This window comes from Amblyomma maculatum, chromosome 3, assembly GCF_055883805.1.
Source record: "Amblyomma maculatum isolate TAMU_Amacu chromosome 3, ASM5588380v1, whole genome shotgun sequence".
Taxonomy (NCBI): Eukaryota; Metazoa; Arthropoda; class Arachnida; order Ixodida; family Ixodidae; genus Amblyomma; species Amblyomma maculatum.
Window position 1 is genome coordinate 216,783,629 of NC_139346.1, and position 21,674 is coordinate 216,805,302.

A 21,674-nucleotide genomic window follows, 5' to 3' on the forward strand; every position below is an offset into this window, starting at 1 on the left:
TTGCATAATTGAGCCCCATCACGCACATCACAAAAGCTGTTACAAACTTGTCAGTTAGCCCTGCTTCTACTGGTCTATATGTTTGCTAGTCAGAATTGACTAGTAAGAAGGTTGCTAATTGATTGGTTTCTGGCAGATTTGTGGCAGGTTTGTGGTGTGATCATTGCATAATTTGGTCTGTACACATCCAAGCTAGTTTATCATGAACATGAAGTACACAAATTCAGAACAAGGACTGAATCATTTTGTTTTTCCAACATACTGGTTGAAAATGCAATGCTCTGTTCATTTTCAATGAGCGTTGTTGGCTAGAACTTGTTTGCATTGTCATCATAATTGCATTTCTAACTTGCAATGATGTAACCCTATCCTCTTCCTCAGCTGCAGTGTCGGATGTTACACACCATGTATAACTATAAAGTATGCCTTAGAGATTATTTTTGTGTGTGTGTGTGTGGGGGGGGGGGGGGGGGGGGGGGGGTTGTAATGGATGTGCGCTATGCATTGAGTGTAATTGAAAAGCATTTTCAGTCGTTGGAAGTTGTGCTATCAGTGAGTGCCTACTGTAGCAGTGACGCTGTTGCTTATGTTTTAAATGCTAAATCCCAGCTGCTACTAGTAGCTGATGTCCTAACATCCAGGAGTCAGTGGCAGTTTTGTGAATGAACTCATTCTTTTTATTTTGCAGATGTACAAACAATTTAGGCGCAGACTGCACAGAAGTGACATCGAAGCCACCGACCAAACTTTTGCAAGAACTACCAAACTCATGCAATGTTCAAAACTGATATGCGGTCATGCCGTATCGCTCTATGCAATATTTTTTGAAGCTGTACGTTTGAAGTGTTTTGTGTACGTGTTTTCAGTTAGGTGCGTAATGTTATTTTTACTTCCGTTTTGTTTTTATAAATCATATTAGGCTCAGCAAAGTGTTATTTCAAGATAATTCATTGTTTCATTGCAGTAGTTTTCATTAATCAACTTTCTAGTCAATTTCTTTTCATTGCCCATAATAGCGTTCTTCCTGCCAACGTCACTTTGAGTGTGCACACAAACGTGTGATATAAGTTCCAACATTTGATGAATAAAATATTGAGTTTGCATTTTAACAATGTTTCGATTCCTCTTCAGTTTCTTTTTCTTTTCAAGCTTTTGCACTTGGGGTTTTCATACTCCTGTGTTAAATGTAATGAATATTTGAGACTACTCACATTATTTGAATTCGTAGAATTCAAGAAAAATACATAATTTCAGTGATAACAGCAACGGTATATTTGTACGCCCACAATGAAGTGCACTTAGATAGAAACATCATTTTTCCAGCTCTTAAACCATGCTGCAGCATTTGAATGCAGCATGCTGTTTTACTGAATAAAATTATCTGTACTCAGTTACATCTCAAGGATGCAGTCAGGGACACCACCAGCCTTTGTCCATTGCCTCCTAGACTGGCCAACTTTTTCTTTTTTCTTTCCTTTCTTCTGGGTACTGAACACGTACTAGTCACCAATACAGTACCCCTTGTCACCTACTGACACAAGAGGGGCAAAGTTCCCTGTGTCTCAGTATAGCCAATTGCTTCCAGTATGGATGGAGTTTGGAGGCCTCTTTTGAGGAATTTTGCTCCTGCATTGTTGACTTGTAATTACCTATTTATTGGAAGTCTAGCTGCTGTTCAGTACTGACAGACACTATCTCAAGAAAGCTGAGAATAGCATATGTCTAGTGAATAATTGAAAGGCTGTTTGGTCATTCATTTTATCCCTCCCAGTTATATATGTCTGGAATTTCTTTTTTTCTATTCAACAATACCTACATAACTGGAGACAATCACATTTGAATGTGGTAAGAAGTATCTGGGACAAATAGACTTCATTTAGCACAATGCAAGTTCAGACCCGGGGGAGGGGGGAGGGGGGGGGGAGGTGCAGTTGCGAAAAAAATTGTGTGACGATGTATTGCAGTTCAAGAATTGGGCCAGCTCCAAGAAAGCGAGCTGCCAGCCAAGAGTGGCCCATTGTGTCAGCTGCGTGGTAGGCGTGCATTTCATAACATCCAAACGATAAATTGGTCCCGTAGAATAAAGAAAGGAAACGCGTTCTTCCTCTTGCATATGCAGCTACGACGATTGCACTGCCAACCGCGCTACAAGCACAAGCAATACGTGATTTCTGAAATTCGTGCGTGTTCAGGCACGCTCGAATCCGTGCGCGTCAATTCGTCGCGATCTTTCTTTCTTTTTTTTTTTTTCATTGTATTTTACTTAGGTGAGCCTTCGTAGCCACGGGCCACGGCTCGCTGTGTACTCTTCCGCGTTCGCGTCTATGAGGTCACGCTGCTTATGACCTCACCGCCAGTCGGAAGATCTTCGGGCCAGACCCGCGCCAACCAGCGGTGGTTTTCTTGCCGCAGTTCCACAACACTGGGCGCTTGGTAGCCGGCGGTTGCTGGTTGTTTCCGTGCGCGTATGTTTGCCGCACTCCGTGCGACCACTTTCGCCTGTGCGGCGTCAGCTACGCACACTCATTTTGCTCTCACCTTGTCCTTAACGTCTTATGTCCAAGAGCGAGCATATTAGACTGTGTTGGAGGCAGCTGTAGCTACGACTGCTTCGCACCGGAGCCGCGTCTCGCCCGCGCTCGGTTGATCCCGCCAGACCAGTGGTGCCAGTGGTTGTCTGCATGCGTGTGCGTGCGTGACGCTGTGCCAGGGTATTTTTTGGAACAACGCTCCGCTGTTCTATTTTTGCTGTTCATCCTTAGCCTTCGGAACTCGTCTTGCGCAGCACCACTCCTACGCCGACACCTCAAGGGATCTACGATGGAGGATTTAGGTGAGCAGCCGTTCGCTTGATCTTTATTCTGCGCTGAGTGAACTGGTTTCGAGACCGGCGCTGTATGCCTGGCGCGCTGTTGGCCAGTGCTTCCGCGCGCTCCTTCGGCTCAGGTTCTGGACAGCAGCAGCAGCAGCTCGGAATGCTCCCAGTGCTTCTTCGTTCTTCACTTGGCACAGGGATTGACTGGTCGTCTTCTGAGCACTGCCAAGGCCGCCGGACGACCTTGTTCAGTGACACGAAGCATGTCGTCTACTTCAGCACCCCTGTTCGCGTCCAAATGATTTGTTTGGTGACAAATATTTTCCAAGTTTCTGGTCCCTGGAGCTGGAAACGCTGAACGTCGTAAAGTGTAGGGCACTGGATGGTGAGATAAGATGTTCAAACGAAGGGCTAGATACGGTACTAGATTGTAACGTTCGAGCACCATTGCTCAATGCCATGAAGGTTGTAGTTCGATGCTAAAGCACTTTAAATATTCTGTAGTGCCTTTTCTTTATAGGCACCCGTGCGATCAGTCATTAGCACGTCAGAACTTGTTAATGCTAGTCGTAAATTTAGTTGGCGTGTCATTAGCTTTGCTGACAAATTAGTTTACATACATCTGTTGTCACTGGGTGCCGAAAAAAAAAGCGCGCTGCGCATGTATTTTGTGTATCTCTGACCGCAGAGGCGGAGGCAACGCAAGCAAGTAGCGGTCGTCGCCGTGTGCAAAACCAACACGGGGTCACTTTGGCAATATCCGTCGGGGGCTGAGATGAATGATGCGTTGAAAGGTTGCGGTTTGTAGCACTGCTTAACCGGTTTCCGTTATGGCCATTTCCGTAGAGCAATAGCCGGGTATAAATTCGCACTTCTGCAGGAACGGAAACAAAGATAGCCGTGAATAACCATAAATTATTGACGATGGTTTGAGATTACGCTTTTTTATCTTTTTTTCTTCTTTCAGGATCTGAACTTTTTGTGTTGTAACCGCGCTTCTTCACGCATACCACCTTGCTAGAGTGTACTAACCTTGAGTGCTAAACGGGCTAACTGAACACGCTTGTCAAAGCCTGTTTCGTAGCCATAGCGTGATGAAGAAATGCATTTATGGCTATCTTATCCGTTATAATTTTTGTTCACATAAATGCCCGGCCAGAGCGCCGAACTGTAGCTGAAACAAAAACTTGTGCTTCATCACACCGAAGAGGTTAACCGCGAACATAAGTCATGTTTATATTCCAGCAGTTTAGATATGAACTGATTTGGTGCATGACATTGACTTCAATTATTTGATATAAAAAAGAACTGAACAAGGGTAAATAGGGTACGCCTCAGGTCGCAGATGAGCCAACGTTTCGACAAGTGGACTTGTCTTCGTCTGGGCATTGTTCAGTTCTTTTTTATACCGTGCAAACCATTTTCTTCCTTTCGTTCTACTTCAATTATTTGAGTTATAGGGTGTTTTTGTCGTTCGTTACATCAGTCGCCAAAGGATTTTTTTTTTTTATGTAGGGGTGTATCTGCTTCCACTTTATACTGTTGTTGTCCTCATAAAGTGGCGCATACCCACAAAAGGAATTGGCCACGACCAGGCGGTGATTACAGTTTCTGAGATTCCATTCTGTAGAACTGAGATTAGAATTTTGATAAAATCCAGTTCACTGACAGTGATAGCTGAGAGTTGTGCATGGGCTTGCTGAAATTTTAATTATTGAGATTAAAAACAATATAATAAATGGAATAGCAAAAAGTATAATCCACAATAAAGGGCAAAAAGTATGTAACAACCAATTATGATGGAAAACGTTTTGATTCCAGTAGAAAATTTAGTACGGCACAGGCGACAACTGCAAGCTAAGTTTGTCATTTCTAAAAGCCGCCTCCTTAGCGATGTATATCGGCGACAGAAGAGTAAAATATGTTCAATTGTGTATGGCTCATCACAATATTGCAACAAGGGAGGTTGCAAGACCAGGCCTGTAAAGGTAAAAGTTTAGTTGAGGAACACGACAACGAAGTCGCGTGAAGCAAACTTCAAGTTTGCCAGGTTTTACTACTCCTCCAAAGGAGTGAAAGGTGATGAAAATCATCCAGGGAAGTAAGGACATTAGGACGAAATTCTCGCCTTAAAATATAATTACGAAAACGTGCTTCCTTGACGATCGCACAGGTTGGAAGGGGGTAAAATATCGGACCACTAGGGGCTGCTTTCGCTAAAGAATCGGCAGACTCATTGAAATGAAGGCCCCTGTGACCAGGAACGCAAACTATCCTATTCGATTGAATATAAGGAAGGATGAGAAATTTAAATGTGCGAACTGCGACTCAATAGACGCAGATAGGGAAGTGCACGCCGATAATGAGTCTGTAAGTATTAAAGCCGTTGAATAAGAATTTATTTGAAACTTCATGGTACTTTGTGCTTTGTCTTCTTTTTTCGTTTCGGCTCGCAGCACATTTTTTTTTTTTTTTTTGTTACCTGAAATGGTTTCGGGCGGTAGTGGTATAGCCTTTATTATTACTTTCTTTTTTTTTTTTTTTTTTTTTTTTTCATCAGTCCCGATCTCCTTCCACGCAGTTTGGTTGGTTGGTTGGTTGGTTTGTGGGGTTTAACGTCCCAAAGCGACTAAGGCTATCAGAGACGCCGTAGTGGAGGACTCCGAAATTTCGACCACCTGGGGTTCTTTAACGTGCACTGACATCGCACAGCACACGGACGCCACTCCGTTTCGCCTCCATCGAAACGCAGCCACCGAGGTCGGGTTCGAACCCGGGTACTCCGGCACAGTAGTCAGGCGACATGAAAAAGGCGGCCATAAATCTTGTCAAGGCAGTCTTTGGAAATGTTACCAACTTACCATAAAGGAAATATTTTTGGCAAAAAATTCATGAGATCTGTTTAGTGGACATTTACAGGCGATGTTACCATTGGGGTAGGCGCGGCAAACGCATTTCGATAAAGGAGAAACGCGAGGCGCAGTGCACATTAAAGAACCTCAGGTGGTATGCTGAACGCTCTCACTTTCCTGCCGCTTTACGAGGTAGAAATTGAACAAGTGTATGAAAGGCCTGGCCCGAAGCCACCCAAAAATAGAGTATTTTGATACAGCATATGTGCCCGCGGTGCCCATAGATGTGTAAACAAAGCTAGCGATATCGCAACTCCGCGGGGAACGCCTTAAGACTAGCCCTATCTCCCTGCGATGTGTATCTTCCACTCTTGATGGAGGTCACAGAGCCAACAGTCATGCGGAAGCCTGGGATCGAGGCATGGTAGGTGACTGTCGCCCACCATGCCTCGATCCCAGGCTTCCGCATGACTGTTGGCTCTGTGACCTCCATCAAGAGTGGAAGATACACATCGCAGGGAGGTAGGGCTAAAGGCGTTCCCCGCGGAGTTACGATCGCCCAAGCGTGTGAGAGTCCATTGACCCTTTCTCACGAAGAAATTGTTCACTTTGCTAACAGAGCATTAACTGTGTTTCCCCATGGCAGTCTGCATAATTCGATATTGTTGCGACTCCACCCGTCTGCAGGGTAGCGAATAAACAACCCGAATGGCATATGTCGCCCAAAATGTAAAATCTGCTTGCAAAGAAACACTCACCCCTTGTGCCCAGACATCCGAGTACTTCGGCTCTGCGGGGATATAAAACCTCTTTGTTCCTCGCTTCCCTCTGGAGTCTACAGGAGCGCCACACGGTCTTTTAAGAAAGAAGGCTTCCCGCCTTTTAAAATATTTTCAGGACTCTGATCTTGACTGCAGCTGGAGTTAGTGAGTGTGTGTATAGGGACGTAAACCTACAAGCCCGCATATATGTATACCTACGTCACTACTTTAATTATGGATCTTATTTACATCTAAGTATCGCTATACGCTGGAGCAGTTTCCGACAGAACCCGCAAGGCTAATCCTACCAATAGCTTGCAACGTCAACCTCTCTCTCTGGCTGCGCGAAATACTTTTTAATAGTCTCGTCAGTGGTATCAGCTAACCGCATTTTCTTGGATTTTAGCCGTTCTAAAACTTTTTACAAGCTATGATTCGAGGACAACAGGTCGCTTGTGGAGGCTGTGTATGGTACATGGAAGAAAGCGATCTGTAGGGCTAGGTGGGAGTACGCACTCGGAGCTGCCGTCAATAGACAAGTGCTGATACACGTGTGACAGTCGTTTGGATAACGTTCTTTCGACATTCGTCCAACGACCCCTTCCAATCAAGGAGCCAGAACGCTTGTGAAGTCGAACAAAACAGGACTATACAAGTTTGGAACGAATTTCGCCGGATCCTGCTGTATGTACTACGTGGACGCGATCGTGCTGACAACCGTTGACGCTGTTAGGAAGCAAATTGAACTTTGCTGCTTGCGTCAGCCGTGTGCTTCAGAACGACCTGTTTATCTGTTGTGTTCGGTGTATCAACGATCACTCATAGTTATATATAAAAGCCTGTTTTGCAGGAGCAGGTTCTGCTGTCATGTTGCTCTAATGATCGACTTTTACTGGAGAAACGTAGTTACTGTCTTCCATTCCAATTTGTTTTCAAAGCGGCGCTAATACTGAAGCCCTGGATACCATAATTCAGCGTTGCATTCGCACCCAGCAAAATTACGAAAAAAAAAAATGATTCATACTATTAATATTGGTGACCTAAAATTTACCTTGAGTCTGACTACCTTCGCGACGTAAACGACGCCGCATCATGTGTTGGTGCTCCGGGCCTCGCCCAAATGCGGCTTCCTGGTGACTGATTGCGCATCTCCACCGCGTGTTTTGTGCAACGTCGCTTTGTCCGTCTTCGAAATCAAGATAAGGCACTATTTCGTCTTCGGGCCCATCGCTGCGTCGTTATCTGTGGTCCTTCGGAATGTGTCGCCCTGACTCATTCGGTATGGCTTGCCCGCAATGCTCGCAGCCGTGGCGGAAATGATTCGGCCCCCCTGCATACATGCATGCACTAGGCCCGGCCGCGCACGTCACGCGCCGTATACGGCGCGATCGAGCTGCTTCACTCGCGTGTCGGTTTTGATAGAAATCCGCGATGACGCGTCCCTCCGCGTGTGTTTCCGATCGTGTTTCACACGTCCGTCATGTCTCTCCCCCGTGTTGACTCCGTTTTGTCTTGAAATGCGCATCTCAATCTGAGAATCGGTGTGCAGGTAACGACACTAAATAAGGGATCAAACAATGCAATAATTCATACGCAGGTATAAAACAGAACTGACCTTTCTTTTATTTATTTTTTTTCTTAATAGACCATCGCGGTAGCTCAACCGCTCTAGAACACCGATGCGTGAATCCAGGTAGCCTAAATTTGTCCGGGACCCCATAGAGGTCACGCAGTTTCGAGGAGTCAGGCAACATGTCACACTTTGCCATGCCGTCCTTTGCTCTCACCAAGCAACACCCATCAGAAGTTTGCTACATCAGCGTAGAAATGACGCAGTTATTTTGTACGTACTTGAGTTCTCATTTTGTGTTGCTTCTTCTACCTGCACAGCTGTAGGCTACATGCGACGTCCAAACTTTGTGGTCATTTTATTACCCCCTGCATGCCGAGAGAGTTCCTGTTATGGCTGTGTCGTAAATTAAAATTGTCCCGCCGCGGTGGTGCAGCGGTTAGGGCGATCGACTCCTGTGCCCAAGGATGCGGGATCGAATTCCGATCGCGGCAGCCGCTTTTCGATACAGGCGAAAAGCAAGGCGCCCGTGTACTATGTGATACCAATGCACGCTAAAGAACCCCTGGTGGTCGAAATTTCTGGAGCTTCCCACTACGGCATCTCTCATAGCCTGAGTCTGTTTGGGACGTTAAACCCCACAAACGAGACCAAACCAATCCAAATTGCTAATAAATTGTTTGGGACACCCGTTCGTGCTAACGCTTCGATTATTGCTTCATTAAGCGCTCACAGTTCATGGTTAAAACATCCGACGACGCCCGTGGCGCTGTCTTAAATTGTGTAAAGTAACTATAAATTGCACGTCATTTTCGTTTGCTACCTTCGTTCACCAGCGGACCGCATCGTTAGCATAACCAAAGATGATGCAGCCGAGTAACGGTCACCAGCCAGCGACCAAAACCATTTCGTTAAATTTTTCTAGGGAAATAGTTCTGTTGGGTCATATAATAATTTCATTGAAGGCGCCTTTATCGTAGAAGAAAAAGAATTGGCGACGATTACGTTACTTCCTAATGCGAAATTTAAACGCAGCTCATCGGCTCCTTCAGCTTTTCGATAGACTGAGGCAATGAATTCGAACAAGACATGTATGTTCAAATACAGACCATTTCCATCCATTTATGCAACGGTATGAAGATGTCATGTTCACAACCCGAGAGATTATTTTTCAGATGTGTAGTATCATCATTAGTGTGTGATTGTGGGCTGGCTTTTCGTACTCCATCATTGTCGGCGCGCTCGAAACGCGAGGCTGTTCAGTTTCGTTCGCTGCCACGCCGAACGCACGATTCGCGTTTTTGTTCTTTTCGCCCGTGTATGACACGTGCGTGGGGCGCCCCTTGGCTGCGCCCCTGCTTCCAATGCTCTTACATAAGAACATTGCCTCTTGGTGAAGTGCTGGGCCTTACCTCTTTTGGAGGTGTTTTTCGTGACATATTTCATAAAAGCTCTGTAAATAGTTCATGAAAAATATAGCACATTTGTGTAGTAAATACCATGTTTATGCTATCGTCTCTTGGAAAACTGCAACACATCGCTCTGTGCAGTGCAACGTTACTAGAACAAACTCTCTATACCGCCCAGCGGAGGAGTGTGTCTCAGGTGGCTGTCGCGAGAACTAGCGGCGTTGCAGTGAACTGTTGCCCCTGTGTCTTGCTCCTTGCCGGGCGCGTCGTCTGCTACACGCAGCGCGAAAGCATGGAGCGGCTAGCACACACGCAGCTTTTGCGTGCTGCCGTTGCACTGTACATGGCTGCAGTATAATTATAACCGTAACTACATTATGACTTGGCTACGAAGCGATGCATTACCTTGAAGAAAGTGTTTGTGTTATGCGAAATTCACTTGTTAATGCTGTGAAACAAGTGTGAGCGCCATCGGCTTGCTCACAAGTACTGCATTTTGCTTTACTCCCTGGCCTGTGTTTTGTAATATGGTCTTTCAGGACATAGATCCTGTCATGCAAACAAATTAGTCAAATTTTCAGTGCATAGGAGCACTTCAGCCTTAGAAGGTAACGCAGTAGGTGTCACGTTTACTACTGCGCTGCGCGGATTGCCTCCATATATGCAGAAATCTGCTAGCCTGGGCAACCTGTTCATGCAGTGCATGAAGTCTGGCTACTCGCGTCAAACGATATAGTGAATACAAATTATGAATAAACGTCCTCCATCGTCGCCTAATCAGAAGCGCTTTTTTTAAGGTCTCACTTTCGAGGTATGGCGTGGAACATAGCTCCGGATCGGCACTCTCGCACTCCCGTATATTAGCAGTGTTAAGAAAAAAAAAGAAAAAAAAATACTCCTTTATTGTCTAAAACAACGTCAGATGTGAAGTTATTTAATGAGTTTACTAAAAGAGGAATCAGTGAGAATGGGCGTGTGCACTGCGAAAGGAAATCACTGAACAAGCGCGTGGGTATTCAAAAAACTTAAATTGCGAGTAATCAAGTCGCGCCCTTGAGAGACTCCCCTCCCCCTTTACACACACACAGAAAATAAAAAAAACGACGTAATTTTACTGCTTGTAGGGGAAGTTAATGTAATTTCAAACTAGCTCTGGACTGCAGTTTTAAACCACGATATTCAAGGCATCTACTGCGCCGGAAAGGACGTTAGAAGTTAATTGCATGAACCTAAGGCATTCTAATGTCTAATGGTAATAAAATGTAGTAAACAACCAGAACTTGACTTCGTCAACATAGACAAACATCGCAAGGTTACAAGCAATTCAGAGAAGAACATTATACTTCTTTTGGGAAATATTTGAGTGGGTAGCATAATCCTTTTTTTATTGGAAAATGAGCGTTAGCGTTCCTAACTTCCCCTGACCATCTTTTCTTTTTTTTTTCCATGTGATTTTGAATTGCTTCAACAGCAAAAACCATATTTGCAGCGAATGCACTTCAATGCATGCATTAAGGAGCTTATATGCTTCGTTGGTAGCGTATCTTGAGCTTATTCAGAAGCTTATACGCTTTTGTGCTTGCCCGCCTCACAAAAATGCAGTTACGAAGCCGTCAGACATGTCGTATACCTCACTCCAGGCAGGAGCTTGACGTACCAGCCATTGCAAGTCTGGCCTAGCTTGTAGATGCCGATCTAGATCCTCTTCAGAGCTGTTTAGATGCTTATCTTTTAACAACGAGAAACAGCTTGAAGAACCGTGAAGAAGCGAGAAGCTACACTCCCATCCCTCCTAACTCCCTAATTACCCAAACAGCAGCGGAGAGTCATCCCTTCAATTAAATAAAGACTTTATTCATTCATTATCTTTTTTGTTTTTCTTGTCAGCTGCCGCAGCTTGGTGCGTCTTCTAGCCGCATGCTCAGTTATTTTGAAAATATTTTAATTTTTGTGATCATCTCGCTTATCGAATTTCTCTGCAGTTCTTATGTGATGTCTCCTCTCTTCGCATTAGCTCTGAGTTGGAAGCCCGGTGCACAATTTCGCTTCATTGACATTCTTCAGAAGAGCTTCTACGTAATTATCGCTCAGTTCACATGATATGAGAACTTTATGCGCAACATATATTGCCGTAACAATTAACCGCTCAATGACAAAAGTCTTCTCAACAAGCAAAATTCTTCGCTCTCATGGCTCGTCTATTTCCTTGTCGCGAAAGTACGCAAATTTCCTTAGAATTGCTGGTACTGCGACGAACTCAAAATGATCCAGATCAAAATCCGTTTGTGCAGCTCATCTGTTCGTTTTGCGCTATGTACACTGATAGGCTCTTGGAATCTTGCAAGTTCTCTACAAGCATCGCTGTCGAAACACACGGGTTCGCGATTATTATGCTTTCTCTTCGGTTTATTATGCATTTTGCGCTTGAAATATGTGCCAGCAAGAAAATAAAGAGCCTTGCTACGCGAACTATCACGAGAGTACTTATAGTTCCTTTTCTAAATGCAGATCAGAAATTGTTCACTTCGAAGTATGTTATCTCTTATGTGCAGAGCTTATGCCCACCTTTTAATCTCGAGGACGTCTGTCAATGACACGAACAAATGACGGACTTCCAAGTAATCGTTTCAATGGGCTTCGTTGTCCCCGGTGCAAAGCCTGATGTTAGCAAATATGGCATAAAGCTTCGTCTTAAGAGACGCGATAGTGCCTTTAACGCCGGCTCTTCATTCAGCCAATTTTAGGCATCTAGAGGCTGGCACGTAGTTGGCAAGGCGGGTAAAGACGCAGAATCTTCTCGGCGCACACCCTACATTTACAGTGAACGGCATAGATTTGGAGGCACACATGTCGGCGGCTTGAATCCTTTTAGCAAATTGGACTGAAAATGGAAAAGAAGGTGGATGTTTCTAAATAAAAAGCGAAAAATTGTATGACAGCACGCTGAACGCTGCGCAATGAACGGCTACGTCATAATTTAGTACGAAATCACTTGCGCGTCACGATATCTCGTAATAAAAAGAAATGAAGCCGAAGAGCAGACAACTTTTAGAACGCTGGTTCTGGCGAGCAAGTCGACAACGCTGTCACACAAACGCGTTCTCTGAGGTATTGAATGCCTTCGAAGGCAAAACTGTCATAATGTAGCCATAACTGCACTGCAGCTGTATAGAGCGCAACGGCAGTACGTAACAGCTACGTGTATGCCGACCGCTCCATGCTTCCGCGCCGCGCGTAGCAGACGAAGGAGCAAGAGTCGACTGCAGCGCAGTTAGTTCACGCGACCGCCATCGGGGATACCTCTCCGGGAGGAGCTGTGAAACTGAATTGTTCTAGTAACGTTGGTGCAGTGGGCATCGTTGTCTTTATGTTCAATCTGCGCCATACACATACGTCATCTGGGCGAGTGCGGCCGAGGTCCGCTAGCATAGTGTCGGGCGAATCCACCAGGCGGCGTGACAACTCGCCATGCTTTCGCATGACTGTACCTAAGCAGACTTAAGTGCACCCGTGGACTTTTTTCCTCAAAAACTATTTTCATTTGAGTTACTATATAGGCTTTCTTGGTTGGAAGCTTTTCGTCCGCCGGCGCCTTAGGCGAGCACCAGCCCCCTCACGCAAGGACCTTGGCCGGCGGCGCTTGATTTCAAGAGTTTGACTCGGCGTGCAAACAATATGCCACCGTGAATGGAAGGCGATAATAAAACTCAGAGTAAGCAAGTGTCTGCTAGACTTTATCCCCAGTGGCGATGTACTGAGTGCACTGCACACAGCAATGCAGCAGTGCACTGAGTATTGCAATGTAGTGGCAGTACATATGAAAACAAAAAAATAAAAATAAAAACTCCACGGGACGGCAGACCACGCACTCCCTTTGTAACAGCTGTCGTATCATATCTTCCCTGAGGTGCCGAGCGCCAGACAGTATCCACCCCTACCGCCGTTCGTTTCCTTTCCCGCTCGCTCGATCTAAATACAGCGCAGTCTCCAGAAAGGACATGTCTGGTTTTCGAATAACTGAAAATGTTGACACGCGTTTTGAAATCGTCAGATCGGTGTGCACGGTTGCAAATTGTACAAGGCCAATCACACGTGCATGTGCTCGAAGAAGTTTTCAGTGCTGCAACGCCCTCGGATATCTCTGGGAAATACGAAATGAAAGGCATTCTTTTCGTCAGGTTGGAAGGGAGTTTCATTCTTTTGCGGCACGCTTTTGTCCAGCGTGGACCGGACTGAAGCAGCAGTCCACAATGCACAGTGGCAATTTGGGCTAGTCAGCGCTTGTGTTTTTGTACTTTCTGTCTCCGTTCTTTGCACTGCCTCGTGCGTATACGGACATAAATTTAAGCACAAGCTCTACGGAACCTTACACAAAATGCTAGCCTTTCACTTTGTACCCTGTACTGCTGTGGGCCAGTGCTGTTTTGTTTCACTGTCGTATGAATTCTACGTACAGGAATAAAAAAAAATTAAAAATAAATAGGTGCATTTCTGGGGGTATTTCTGTAGGTGGTGTGCCTACAGAGGTGTGTACGGGCCGAAGTTTCGAGCCCGGCCCGGGCCCGACGCTACAGACCCGAGCCCGGCCCGACACGGATAAGGACTGAGCCCGGTACAGCCCGGCCCGGCGCTTAAATTTATTACCGGGGTCAACCCGGCCTGGCCCGTCAAGCAATAATTGCGGTTGAAAGGATGAAAGAGAAGAAAATTTCAGGATAAGTTTATCCAAGATCTTAAAATGTTGAGTTTTCACGTTTGAAATGAGCATGTGCGTACAATTAACTTATTGCACCAAAAACGAAGTTATTCGTTGAATTGAGGCATTTGCGGCGCTCCTGGATAATGAACAAGCGGTAGCGCTGAGGTTTCTTTCAGCACTACAATTTGTGGATGGAATGACTAACACGTTATTTGATATAGGAAAGCAACTTTTTGATAAGCAGCTTGTTTTTTTCTACAAAAGTGCGCAAGCTCTAATCCTAAACAGGGATTTAATTTTGTGGCCAGGTACTTGGTGAACTCGCCTTGCTCACCGTGTGCCTTTCAAGTGAAAATTTCGCGACAAGAAAAGCAAGAGGAAACACTTACACCGCAAATGCTTTGAACTATGTCCCGCTTCAAACGAGGCCATGTCGAGGCATGAGCGCGTCACAACAGAGACGTGTGATTGGCGACAGCGTTGTGCGAATTTTGAAAAGGAAACCTAAACATCAGCGCTGGTGATACCAAAGCGGAGATGCAAAACTCGAAATAAATATAGCCCACAAGCGGCCCTTCGCGGCGAGGAGGCGGGGATGAAAGTTGAGTCGACACCGGCTAAGAATTTGGAAGCTCTCACGTGGGGATGACGCGGGAAAATGCTAAGCATTCTAGACGCTTATAGCACTATACGGCCTTATTCGCGCTTTCACAAATGTTGCATGTGCTCGTGATCGGGGTGTCCGGCCCGGCCCGCCCAAGACAAATAAATATACTTTGGCCCGCGGGCCCGGCCCGAGTCAGAGTGAAAGGGCTTCTGAGCGGACCGGACCGCAGGCCGGGCCGGGTACGGGCTTTCGGGCCGGCCCGAGCCCGTGCACAGCTCTAGTGCCTACCAGATACGCAATATTAAATTTACTTGAGTGCTTTACTGATCGCTTTATATTTGTTCCTGTGGAAAGCTGTTATGTGATCGGAACACAGCATCGATGGTGTCGGCGGCGTCGAACGGAAACAGCGGCTTATATATATATATATATATATATATATATATATATATATATATATATATTATAATTTTTTTTTTTCGCGACGGTGGTCAGGTGGCGCAATATGTACGGGCGGCGGACATAACAATGCTCATCTTTTTTTTTTTTTTTTTCTTATTCGTCTCCTCCTTTTTGCTTGTTCCCACGGTTTACGAAAGCGACGGCATCGGGCACGAATGCCTCTTCTTTTCATTTCTTTTTTTTTTTTTTTTTCTGGAGGCCCACTCCGTTCCGGCTGTCGTCACCTCAGTAAACCGTAAATGCAGAAAGGCGCTCTTTTTGTTTTGTTCGTGAAACAAACCGCAGCAAGTTCGACAGCGTCATTATTTGCTCCGTAATATGTGTTCAGGCTCGGGCAGTGTGCCTAAGTAAACACTACAGGACGGCCGAAGTTGCAGCTGGGAGGAGGCCGTATGGGAGCCTGCGACATCGCTAGACAGAACCGGAAGGTGTGTGTGTGGGGAGGGGGATGAGACCCTAGGGAACCGAGTAAAAGCAGCACATTGGCCTGTGCTGGCGCAACAGCATGCTAGTGCTTCCTCCCGCAGCCCTCGCCTTCGCTTATTTATTTTCGGTTTCTGTCTGGGCAGGAGGTTGTGTCACTCGCTTTTTGCGCTCTGATGGATGGATTGTTGACTGACTTGTCGAAGAGAACGCTTTCCCCAAATTCTCGGACTTCTGCCTCTTGTTCCGCCGGAGATGTTTGAAAGAGGAATTTCCTTCCTTTTTGTCTTGTTATGCGTCTCCTTTGCTAATATCGTGCATTTACAACAACAGGTTTGCATGGTCAGCATATCGCGAAATGGGCTGCGCTTGGAAAAAAAAAAGACGCAAGTTAGCATCGCTGTCAACGTAGCCGAGGCTCGCAACGCGTGCGACGTCTTCTAAATGAATCTTCCTTTTTATTTATTCATTTTGTTATTTGGCGGGGAAGATGTTTCGAAGCAATGTATACGTCGCTCGCGAAAATGGAATACGGACTTCACAGTGCGTGGCGTGCCGACACCCGTCTGAAAAAATGGACGGCTGCGAGCTGTTATAACTCGGTGCAGTCTGCCCAGCGTCCGGTCGGAGGCGGGCGTTGAGCCAACTCTCGGCGCTTGCTCGCGCACACTGCGCGTGTGTCGGGCACGACAGTGGGGCGCTTATTTAGCTAGACATGGATTGGTAGCGACTCGATCGATGCACAGGCGCTGTAAAGAACTTATCTGCGTCGCGGTGTTGACTGGGGCGCTAGACTGCTGAGCCCGAGGCAGCGATTCCGGCTGAGGTGGCCGCGTTTTGATGGAGGCGAGGTGCAAAGCGCCCGAGCACTGAGTGCACGTTGAAAAATGGTCGTAATTAATTCGAAGCCCTCCTCTGTGGCATCCCTGGTAGCTATAGTGTATCATTGGAACGGTAAACCTCATTTAGTGGCTGCAGAGCAACCATAGTTCTGCATGAAGAAAGTTATAAAATTCCAATTAAGAAAGGTGTTAGGACACAATCACCCCAATGCTATTTACAGCTTGCTTAGAGGTCGTGTTCGGAATGGAAGTTCGGGATCTGCGATTCGCTGATATCACATCGTACATTGTGACTAGCAGTATCGCTCAAGAGGAAAGCATAAACAGTTGGATCTTACCGGTACTCACCTATGGGGCTGAAAGGTGGAGGTTAACGTAAAAGGTTCTACTTAAGTTGAGGACAACGCAGCGAGCGGAAAATGGTAAGTGTAACGTTAGGAGATAAGAAGCGTGCCGTGGTTCAGAGAAATAAGTTATTGAAATTCTAGTTGAAATCAAGAAGAAATGGGCATGGACAGGACATGTAGTGCGAAGAGAGGATAATCGATGGTCGCTAAGTATAACCAATTGATTTCAAGGGAAGGAAAGCGTAGCAAGGTGCGGCAGAAAGTTAGGTGCGCAGGGGTCAAGTGGATGCAGCAAGCACAGAACCGGGTTAAGTGGAGAAATATGGGAGAGGCCTTCGCCCTGCAGCGGGTATAGTTAGGCTGATGATGATTTCGCAGTATAGTCAGAACGACCTACCACATGACGCTCGCTTCAGCAGCAGGAATTGTGGGCATGTCCTTACCCTTCTCGTGCAACGCGCCCGGAAGTTGATGCTCACACCATACAAAAATCCGTGAAATAACATGGTCGTGGCAGGTGGTAGTAGGCGGCTGGCATGGCCGGCCACTGATTGGTCGTTGGGTTGTGTGACGTCACGAGATGACATGACATGGCCGAATTGGCAGGAGCTTCCAACTAGGTTCTCTCCTTTCAGATTGGAGGATATCAGAACCCAGCCTTCCAAGACCCTTGCATTCTCTCTCTCTCTCTCTCTCTGTGTGTGTGCGTGTGCGTGTGTGTGTGTGTGTGTGTGTGTGTGTGTGTGTGTGTGTGTGTGTGTGTGTGTGTGTGTGTGTGTGTGTGTGTGTGTGTGTGTGTGTTGTGTGTGTGTTGTGTGTTGTGTGTGTGTTGTGTTGTGAACGTGGGCTTCGCGCTTCGTGGAACCCTAAAACCGCATCACGGACCCTCATTGGAGAGACACTGGCCTATAGGGATAGTTATTGTAACTTGACAGAAGATAAAGCGCACGGGAAGACACACACAAGAGAAGAAGACACAGGACACGCGCTAACTAAGGGATAGTTAGTTTATTTAATGGGATTTAACGTCCCAAAGCGACTCAGGCTATGATAGACATCGTATAGAGGGATCCGAAAATTTCGACCACCTGGGGTTCTTTAACGTGCACTGACATCGCACGGGCGCCTTGCTTTTCGCCTCCACCGAAAAGGTGCCGCCGCGGCCAAGATTCAATCCCGCATTCTTGGGCACAGCAACTGAGCGCCCTAACACACTGTGTAACCGCGGCGGGGCGACTGAATATAGTAAACGGACGCTTATATTTGTCATGCAGTTATATATAATACACACACCATATTCGGCCAACTTTGGTTTCGCGAGACCATATACAACCTGGTAGGTCCCTGTACACACATTCTACAGCAATGTGGCGCCTGCTTTTGTGCGCGGTTGCGGTCTTACCAAGAAGAACCTCGCGCCCCGTTGCACCGCGCCTATTTTGTTTGCTTGTTCGAGTAAGGAAAGCACGATGGGCGACGAAGCCAAGCCTGCTTTGGAATAACAGGCCACACGCCTGCGACAGAAACATTCGCTTGAGGATTTGAAGGCCGAGGGCTCGAGAGCAAACCGTCCTAAACATCGGGCTCCGTTTTCCCTCTCCCCATTTCGAAATAAAGAATGCAGTCAGTGAAATCGGGCTTCATGCAGCTTTCTGGAAATTTCTATCGATTCAACACCCGTGCTCGAACCTCGGCGTTATATGGATTGCCGGGCGGTGCTCTATCCGCAATCGCATGGCCTCCGAAGAGGATGATTTAGCAGCCTTCCGTCTTGATTTTCCGCTGCGTCGCTTTATCTCTTTCACTTGCGGTATACTTTCTGTGTGGTCACAAAATGGCCGTGATGTGTCGCGGTAGGAGTGCTCGAGCGAGAATTTTCTTCCAGTCCTACCGCGGTCGAAACCTGGCGTTGTCGCAAAAAAATGCGCTCCCGGAAACCTTATATTGGTCGAGCAGGACTGCGAGGTCATCACCCCGGAGACCAGTCAGCAACCGGAGCCAGACTTGAAAGTCAAAGATCAAAAGCAGGCCGTTTAAAATAGTTTATTTGACGCCAAATTATCCAGAAAGCTTCCTGTGATCAAAATAAAGTAATTGGGGTGGATGGTGGGAATCGAGTACAGGACCTTCGGATTGCAAGACGGCCACAGTATACGCACAGGCCACGAAGGCTCGATGTTACTCAGGCTGAATGAGATGGACCTGCAGTGAATGCAGCAAGTGGTTGGGATAGCTATAGTGACAGGGTAACGCAGTGTCTTGGCGCGCTTCGTGACCTGTCAGCGAGAGAGCTGCGTCGCCTTTTGAAATTTGGCCCCTTCTCCTATGCCTCAGCCGCGCGTGCATGAGCTCGCGAAACGGCGCAACGCGCTTCTGTTGTGCGCGCATGTGTTGCTTAACTGCGCGCTAATTGCGAGGGCCGTATACGAGTTGCTGGGTTAATTCTTTTCCTCTTCTTGCTGCAACGCTTGTGACCTTCGCGCGGCTGCATCGCTCAGATAACCCGCGGGGACGCTGCAGCCTTGATTAATGACCCACACGTTAACGTGTGCCCAGGTTGGACATAGTTACGGAGAAAGCTGGAACGGTGTGTAAAACTCGCGTAGCTCCCGTTCGCCGGACTGCGCACAGGTGTCCCATGCGTGGCCAAGTTGAGCGGCTGGCGAAACCAAGGCGGCCGTCATGGGATCCAGTGGCTGGCGATGCGCGAATTCCGTGATGTAACTGGCGCTTGCTGGCGGGCTGCCCAAACGACGCCGCGCGGCATCAAATGGCGTGACTGCGCTGAAGACTTTTTTCTTTACCTGGCTGGGAAAACCATTCATGGTGACGAGTCGTTTCAAAGGGAAAAGCATCTCCACCGTCACCGTCCAATTGATGCAGTTTGTCGCCTCACAAATGTATAAGTAACGATATCGCCGCAGATGCAAAAATGGATTGGGAGGCCTATACTGCGAATTCTTCGGACTTGTTTTCAATATGCACACGTGACCGTTTTGTCCTTCTTTCTTAGAATTAGTGTGGCTGACAATCACATACCACGTATCATCCGCCCATTTTGACATATTATTGATATATGTTCGTGCCAATACGTGTGCAAGTGAGTGGGTGTAGTAGAAGGGTACCATCTGGCCGAGTCGCTGATACTCGTGCAGCACTTAGGTCGTTGTGGTGAAAGGTGCAAGCCGTGAAAAGCAAACTCTTGCAGAGGAGGAGCACGTTATCGCCGGAGTGTTAACCGGCATGCGTGAGCACACACGTCGCGGACTATTCATGTATCCGGCGTCCACTTCGGGAATTTTGAGTGTCAGATATAGAGAATCAATCTGAGGAGTGCACCGTAATGGAAGCATCTCGGTCCCGGGATTCTCTGCAGCGGTACCCAAGTGATTCCGAAACAGACAGCTCCGACACCTCTTACTGTATCGGGCACCAAGTTCATGGTCTGCTGGAAGAGGAAAGGTATGACTACTGCACCGTTCTGGGCCGGGGAAAAGGATGATGCACGAAATACCCGACATGCTTCTGAAGACTCACGTCGAATTCGCTGAAGAGTTCACTGCGTTGTATCTCATTTTTCAGAAGTCCCCGAGAGAGCTGCCCTGTTATGTTGGGCTCATCCTGAACACATTGTCGGCGTCTATATTTATTGTAGCACAGCGCCGCAGCACAAATGAAAAGTGACACACACAGCTGGACACTACTGAACGGCAGCGCGCAATAGGTGCGTGTGGCCATGGTTGCCAGACTTTTACACTGCTGGCACCACCACGCGGATGCACCAAACATAGCAATTCTGTAATAACAGCCCCGTGTCTTCGGTCTCCACAAATAATATCTAGATGCACTTTTTGGGCCTCTTCATTCCGCGGTTGCCAAATTTCCATAACAGAACTCTGCGATTATATACGGTCTCGGAACAGGACGCTTATCTCTTGATCTTGTCCTGTCTTTGTTTTCGGGAAGGGTGCAAGAATGGGCTAGTTGGTACTTCATCTCATCCTCAGCATCACTTGACGATGAAGCGTCCTTATTTAAAGATTTTGTAAAACGGTTGTTTCACACGCGTGTTTTTATTCCCGATTCGTATTCGTTCAGTTGTAAAGGAGCCAGTTGTAAGGATGGAGGAACAGTACGAGCGGGGGTTTTGGCTCGCGTGAAGCGCGGATCATGCATGGTGTAAATGTTGCCGTAGCGTTAGCGACGCTTTTCACTCTTTCTTGTCTCGCGCTACGCGATTGGCATTTTCGCATTTGTCCCGGTTCGCGAACGCACTGCCTCGGAATCAGCAGACGAATTTGAAGGAATAAAAGGGAACACTTAAACTCCACCTTTGTACTCTAACCATGCCTACGTGGCCTAATCAGCAAGCAAGACCACAGGATGGTTGATTCTTGTTCCTACCTCAAATGAGCACACTGAATTGACAGCTCTGATTACATGTAGTCCCGAAGACCACCGGTCCTCGGTCAGCTGCCCACTGGAGTTTAGGCGTAACGTCTCCTTTAACGCGATCGCGCTAAGTCAAACGCCCTGCGGCGTAAACTTGCCGAGGCGTATCGCCGTTATAGCTGGCCGCCTTTTGATAATCGCCGAGACCTGCAGTGTATTCTGTACATGTATGGGTATACGGCTACCTGGGCGAACGGGACACGCGGTCCTGGCGCGTTAATCACGTGATGGTCCGTGACTTCATCACAGTCGCGTGACCGCAGACACGGTCGGCTGAAACTCCGCTTGTGCGTCTCATAGCAGCTTCCATTGCAAAAATTGACTAGACAGTGCTGCGTCATCGGCCTTTTTCAATATAGCCGGACGTCGTGGCCACTAAATCCACCGCAACTTAATCGCTCGGCCATCTTCATGGCCCGGCCCTGTCGACACCAC

At 47.0% G+C, this 21,674-nt stretch overlaps 2 protein-coding genes across 4 annotated transcripts in view; both read left to right on the top strand.

The window, feature by feature from the left end:
* Positions 1-1,112, top strand: part of LOC146197702 (uncharacterized) — a 152,641-nt gene extending 151,529 nt beyond the window's left edge. For all 3 annotated transcript variants that reach the window (XM_084599612.1, XM_084599611.1, XM_084599613.1), the window contains one exon: positions 689-1,112. The gene's annotated coding sequence lies outside the window, so the exon portion shown is untranslated. The remainder of the gene's footprint in view (positions 1-688) is intronic.
* A 1,287-nt stretch (positions 1,113-2,399) lies between these two features.
* Positions 2,400-21,674, top strand: part of Pax (paxillin) — an 84,402-nt gene continuing 65,127 nt past the window's right edge. Inside the window, exon 1 of the transcript XR_014706212.1 lies at positions 2,400-2,833. The gene's annotated coding sequence lies outside the window, so the exon portion shown is untranslated. The remainder of the gene's footprint in view (positions 2,834-21,674) is intronic.